Raw genomic sequence first — 7,226 nt, 5'->3', positions numbered from 1 at the left:
GAGGGAGATTTGGCAGCAACAGCACAAATGCTACAGCGGTGAGAGGAAGCAAGTACAGTCGTTTGGTCAGAGCCAGTGTCCTTCTATACAGTAGTAACCTATATCCAAATCATGGCACAGAAAATATACTGTAGATTCACAATCCTATTCACTTAGATATCTATATTCAAATATTTACAGCGAGTAAATGACTAAGTAGGCAGTTTTAATTACTTGTGACAGTGTAAGATAACAAACCATAGGTCTATGAGGAATGCCTTAGTGGTACCGTCGCAAAATGGCTACATATTGTGGCCTAATACAACAGACCTCTTTGTAGCTCCGCTAATGCATTCCTCGTAAGCCTTGCCAGGGCTTTGAACCTGCTGAGCTCTAATCATTTCCCGACCTCTACCTAGAATTGAGACCTGGCCTTGGCGTAGTTAAATTAGCTTTACTTATACTGGCTGCTCCCCTGAGCAGTGGACTAATTATTACCAGCAATACCTAACCACAGCTTGAAACACACCCTGTTATTAACCTCACATACACATCTGTTAGGCCTACATGCCACCTGTTACTGTGCTATTGTACCCATGATATATACAAGCAGTAAGTTCATACCTAATATTCTGAAAAGAATTGCAAATGGTACATCCTTACCCTGTCCCCTTATTAACCACACTTTCTATTTCTTCATGTCTGTCTTTGCCTAAACGTATGGAAGCCCGCATCCTGCCACCAAGAAGATCAAATCTGACTACGAGTTACGAGACAGTAAGTCAGAATTATGAGATACTAAGTCATAATTATTAGATAGTAAGTCGTTGTCACATAAATCACACCGTGTGTGTGTGTGTGTGTGTGTGTGTGTGTGTGTGTGTGTGTGTGTGTGTGTGTGTGTGTGTGTGTGTGTGTGTGTGTGTGTGTGTGTGTGTGTGTGTGTGTGTGTGAGAGAGAGAGAGTTTGTGGTGATATTGTTCCATATGAATGGATTGGAGAGTTTTGTTGATGTGAGTTGGTGCCCGTTTGATGACATCTGGTTGACATCCGATTTAATTCAATGATTAATTCAATTCAATCCCCTCATCACTGTCAAACACTCCCTAAAACACTTCTGTGAGCAGGCCTTTCTTATCGACCTGGCCCGGGTATCCTGGAAGGACATTGACTTCATCCCGTCAGTTGAGGATGCCTGGTCATTCTTTAAAAGTAACTTCATCACCATTTTAGATAAGCATGCTCCGTTCAAAAAATGCAGAACTAAGAACAGATATAGCCCTTGGTTCACTCCAGACCTGACTGCCCTCGACCAGCACAAAAACATCCTGTGGCGGACTGCAATAGCATCGAATAGTCCCCGCGATATGCAACTGTTCAGGGAAGTCCTGTAGCTCCAACTCCAAAAAGTTCTGGGACACTGTGAAGTCCATGGAGAACAAGAGCACCTCCTCCCAGCTGCCCACTGCACTGAGGCTAGGTAACATGGTCACCACCGATAAATCCATGATTATCGAAAACTTCAACAAGCATTTCTCAACGGCTGGCCATGCCTTCCGCCTGGCTACTCCAACCTCGGCCAACAGCTCCGCCCCCCCCGCAGCTACTCGCCCAAGCCTCTCCAGGTTCTCCTTTACCCAAATCCAGATAGCAGATGTTCTGAAAGATCTACAAAACCTGGACCCGTACAAATCAGCTGGGCTTGACAATCTGGACCCTCTATTTCTGAAACTATCCGCCGCCATTGTCGCAACCCCTATTACCAGCCTGTTCAACCTCTCTTTCATATCGTCTGAGATCCCCAAGGATTGGAAAGCTGCCGCAGTCATCCCCCTCTTCAAAGGGGGAGACACCCTGGACCCAAACTGTTACAGACCTATATCCATCCTGGCCTGCCTATCTAAGGTCTTCGAAAGCCAAGTCAACAAACAGGTCACTGACCATCTCGAATCCCACTGTACCTTCTCCGCTGTGCAATCTGGTTTCCGAGCCGGTCACGGGTGCACCTCAGCCACGCTCAAGGTCCTAAAAGATATCATAACCGCCATCGATAAAAGACAGTACTGTGCAGCCGTCTTCATCGACCTTGCCAAGGCTTTCGACTCTGTCAATCACCATATTCTTATCGGCAGACTCAGTAGCCTCGGTTTTTCTGATGTCTGCCGTGCCTGGTTCACCAACTACTTTGCAGACAGAGTTCAGTGTGTCAAATCGGAAGGCATGCTGCCCGGTCCTCTGGCAGTCTCTATGGGGGTGCCACAGGGTTCGATTCTCGGGCCGACTCTTTTCTCTGTATATATCAATGATGTTGTTCTTGCTGCGGGCAATTACCTGATCCACCTCTACGCAGACGACACCATTCTATATACTTCCGGCCCGTCCTTGGACACTGTGCTATCTAACCTCTAAACGAGCTTCAATGCCATACAACACTCCTTCCGCGGCCTCCAACTGCTCTTAAACGCTAGTAAAACCAAATGCATGCTTTTCAACCGTTCGCTGCCTGCACCTGCACGCCTGACTAGCATCACCACCCTGGATGGTTCCGACCTTGAATATGTGGACATCTATAAGTACCTAGGTGTCTGGCTAGACTGTAAACTCTCCTTCCAGACTCATATCAAACATCTCCAATCTAAAATCAAATCTAGAGTCGGCTTTATATTCCGCAACAAAGCCTCCTTCACTCACGCCGCCAAACTTACCCTAGTAAAACTGACTATCCTACCGATCCTCGACTTCGGCGATGTCATCTACAAAATAGCTTCCAACACTCTACTCAGCAAACTGGATGCAGTTTATCACAGTGCCATCCGTTTTGTCACTAAAGCACCTTATACCACCCACCACTGCGACCTGTATGCTCTTGTTGGCTGGCCCTTGCTACATATTCGTCGCCAGACCCACTGGCTCCAGGTCATCTACAAGTCCATGCTAGGTAAAGCTCCCCCTTATCTCAGTTCACTGGTCACGATGGCAACACCCACCCGTAGCACGCGCTCCAGCAGGTGTATCTCACGGATCATCCCTAAAGCCAACACCTCATTTGGCCGCCTTTCGTTCCAGTTCTCTGCTGCCTGTGACTGGAACGAATTGCAAAAATCGCTGAAGTTGGAGACTTTTATCTCCCTCACCAACTTCAAACATCTGCTATCTGAGCAGCTAACCGATCGCTGCAGCTGTACATAGTCTATCGGTAAATAGCCCACCCATTTTTACCTCCCTCATCCCCATACTGTTTTTATTTATTTACTTTTCTGCTCTTTTGCACACCAATATCTCTACCTGTACATGATCATCTGATCATTTATCACTCCAGTGTTAATCTGCAAAATTGTAATTATTCGCCTACCTCCTCATGCCTTTTGCACACAATGTATATAGACTCTCTTTTTTTCTACTGTGTTATTGACTTGTTTATTGTTTACTCCATGTGTAACTCTGTCTTGTCTGTTCACACTGCTATGCTTTATCTTGGCCAGGTCGCAGTTGCAAATGAGAACTTGTTCTCAACTAGCCTACCTGGTTAAATAAAGGTGAAATAAAAAAATAAAAATAAAAATTCATTAAAGGGGCATTCTGGGATTGGTACATACATTTTTTTTTTTTACTTTTAAATTATTCATATATAGCCATTGATTCTTTAAGAATACAACTTAGAAATGCCCCGTGAGCAACGGTCTTAATCCATCAGAACCCAAAATATATGCTTTTTTACTCCATTGTTTTTAAACAATGTAATTTTAAACAAACATTGTATAGCTTCAACACATGGTAAAACTGCCATTTTGATGTCATGGATGTTCAGTCCTTGCATCCAGTTCCTGCGTCTATGAATTTGAGAGCGGTTACATTTCTTCTGCACCCACTCTTCAGCTGTTTACTAAACTAAGTGGCGTTGAGGACACTTTTTTTATTGTTTGAATCCCAGATTACCCCTTTAAATAGTGTCGACCCGCAGGGCTATTCAATATCCCATGATCCAGACTTACTATCCCATAATAATGACTTACTATCTCATTTCTCCGAGTCAGAATTTGGAGTGTGACTGGACTGGGACCGACCCTCTTAGTGTTAAAAAGTGAGGTAATGGTATCATATGCAGAACATCTGGTATAGCATAATATGTTTGGGCACTTGGCAAAAACAAAGTAAAGGGAGAAATGTCTCAATTCACAGCAGGACCCACCCTTTACTCATAAGCTACACATGAATATGGAGTGTATGTTAGACTTTGAGCAAACAGACTGCACATATGGAATGGGAACATTAGATGTGTTTCGATCCGTTTGTGGCCTAAACGACAGCTCAATACACTTTCTCTGTAGTCCTACTTGCTTATGTCTAGATTGCTTGATGAATATGGGTAAATCGAGGGAAATTGACTTTGTTTATTGTGCTGAAATGTGTGTCCCTCTTGGCTTTTTAGGCATCGTGACTTTGCAAGCTGTGACATCTGGCCCCATGCTTGCTCATGATTAGACTCCACCTGCTTCAGGGCAGTGAGGTGATTGTTACCTTGTAAACCGCGTCTGCGTCTCAGTGGGGCACCAGCTCTGTTTCTGCTGGCATGGCCCGCACCACGTTCAGCACCACGCTCAGCACCACGCTTACTCAAGTCCCCCTGGCTCAACATGCAGGCATGCACGAAGGGAAACATGAAAAAGAGAAAAACATGATTCGAAGGGTTCAAGGGAGGGTGATGAATGTTGATTGTAGTCATGGTGGCCACCAGTGATCCTCAGTACATCTGTAGCGTTTCCCTCATCAGAGACGTATTGTCCCCCACGCTTGTGTGTTCGTATACAGTCCAGGGTTAGAGGAAGTGGCTCCGTTACGGTCACATGATCCATCCGGGTCACATTTTTTCCTGAGAGAAAGTTCTGCCCTTGGACACAAGAGAGACACGGACCTCACAACTGTATTGGAAGTTCACAGTTAGCGACTGTAGCATGTTTCATATTACACAGATTGTGTTTCCCTAATATTACCACGACATACCACATTTTTTACGAAGTCCCAGATGAACTGGAAGGCCGCATGAACGTTGTCATCTGTCAGAGTAATGTAGTGTTTACACCGTTTAAACTACAAAAGGCTCCAGTTGAGGAAATACGTGGTAGACCTGATGTGTGGGTTTTATGAGGAGACTCCTTCTCCTCTGTGTAGTAAAACCCTATACACCCCTGTTGAATCTGAGGTCTATGTTTAGGAGAGAGGAGGTAAGTCTTCCCCCCTCAGAACCCCATGTTACATTATACACAAGCCTCACAACCCTACCTCAGGGATCAGCCTGGAACACGAAGGGCAACGGACCAAGTGTCTATTAAACACACACCCTCTGATAGAGGAACCTGTAACACTGTGTGTGTGTGTGTGTGTGTGTGTGTGTGTGTGTGTGTGTGTGTGTGTGTGTGTGTGTGTGTGTGTGTGTGTGTGTGTGTGTGTGTGTGTGTGTGTGTGTGTGTGTGTGTGTGTGTGTGTGGTTACGTGCATGCTTGTGTAGTTATGTGGGTGGGTGGGTGTGTGTGTTTGGTTATTCTGCAAACGCGTGTGTGTGATACACTCAGTAAGCCTGTATATAGAACAGGTGTGTGTTGGGCCCCTGGGTGATTGAGTGAGCAGAACCAGACCATGGTCTGACTGATGCCAAACCCGTTACGGTACTAAAGAGGAAAGGCTATACAATGACATGGTGTGATTGAGTTAAAAAGGAGAGCACCATGAGGTAATCTTACTGCTCACATCATAAGGTGGCAAACACACGGCCTCTCCGTAAAGAATCACAATGTGCATGCGACTGGGCCAGGGAAGCAATGGCGCATTTAGTGTTGTGAAGATTGCTTGGTGACCCGTCAAAACAATGGCCGAGCCACAAAATGCCATTGGGTTTAGTAAAATGGGCATTTGCGAAGAAAATAGTCCATTTGTTTTGTAGTTCATCTTGGCAACTGATGTTGTTTAATGTCTTAGTATAGGGGACCATGGCAACAGATTCCACACTTGCTCACATGCCAGTCACCATGTCCATGACAAACGCATTTACTGCTGCAACTGTCTTTGTTTATCTCGCTCTCTGTCTCTTTGTCTATCTGTTTCTGTCTGTCTGTCTCTCTCTCCATCTCCCTCCCTCTCTCGCTCTCTCTCTCTCTCTCCAAGGTGAAGCAGAAAACAACAGACAACATCCTAAGCAGATAACTTCGACAGGTGCGTGCTCGCTACTCTCCGTGTGTGTGTGTGTGTGTGTGTGTGTGTGTGTGTGTGTGTGTGTGTGTGTGTGTGTGTGTGTGTGTGTGTGTGTGTGTGTGTGTGTGTGTGTGTGTGTGTGAAAGGGTTAGCCCTAGACCTGTGTGTTTACAGAGAGTCACTCCACAGACTCAGCAGCAGCACACTGTCGGTTCGGTGCCTGGAGAGGAGATTAGTCAGACGTTCCCTGTCCGTGATGTCTGGTGATCCTGCTGCAGCTGCTTGGGCACCAGCCCCGGGGACCCCGAGCGGGGAAGCGTACACTGCCCAGAGAGAGGCTACGTTTGTGGGTCTCCCAGGAAGGGGGAGCCCTGAGAAGGTGGTGCTCTGTAGATGGTGTCATTATTTCCCAACCCAGATGAGGTAAGGTGCAGAGGGCTTCGTATAAAGTACGCAGAGAGAGAGATGCACATGCCAAACAGAGACTCACGTCCCGGGCTTTGTTTACAATGGCTGCACGCTCAAAGCAATGAAGGCAATTGTGGTTTCAGCGCTGTCAGGGGCTTTTCAATGCCTGCCACGCTCTCATTTCATGTCAGCATCCACTTCTCTCTTCATCTCCTCAGTGTTCCTCCCTATCTCTCCCCGCCGTTTGCCCTTCTGTCACGCTCCTCTCCTCCCTCCCTCTACATTGAATCTCATCTGTTCCTTTAGAGCCCCTCATCTGATACCGGATGCTTCTGTGACCCACGGGACAGCATTGGGCATGCATGCCCCTGCCTTCACCCAGCTGGCTCTTTTAAAATGGCGCCATTGAAGTCAGCAGTCAGGTAGTAAAGGTCTGCAGCTGAGGGCCACCATACACCCTCAGAAGAATCCAGTCCCCTCAGATCGGATCCAGATGGGACACAGTCAAACGTATTGTGGAGGAGGAGTACCACAGATGGAGGAAGAGTAATATAGAGACTATCCCTCTTTACCTCAAAAGTCATTTCACTTATGCCATGGCATTGGCATTGTCACTCTTCCCCTCCCTTCCTCTCCTTGGTTTTAATTAGAAG

This window comes from Oncorhynchus masou, chromosome 1 (assembly GCF_036934945.1).
Source record: "Oncorhynchus masou masou isolate Uvic2021 chromosome 1, UVic_Omas_1.1, whole genome shotgun sequence".
NCBI lineage: Eukaryota > Metazoa > Chordata > Actinopteri > Salmoniformes > Salmonidae > Oncorhynchus > Oncorhynchus masou.
The sequence above is the reverse complement of the archived record's forward strand: the minus strand, read 5'-3'. Positions refer to the sequence as shown.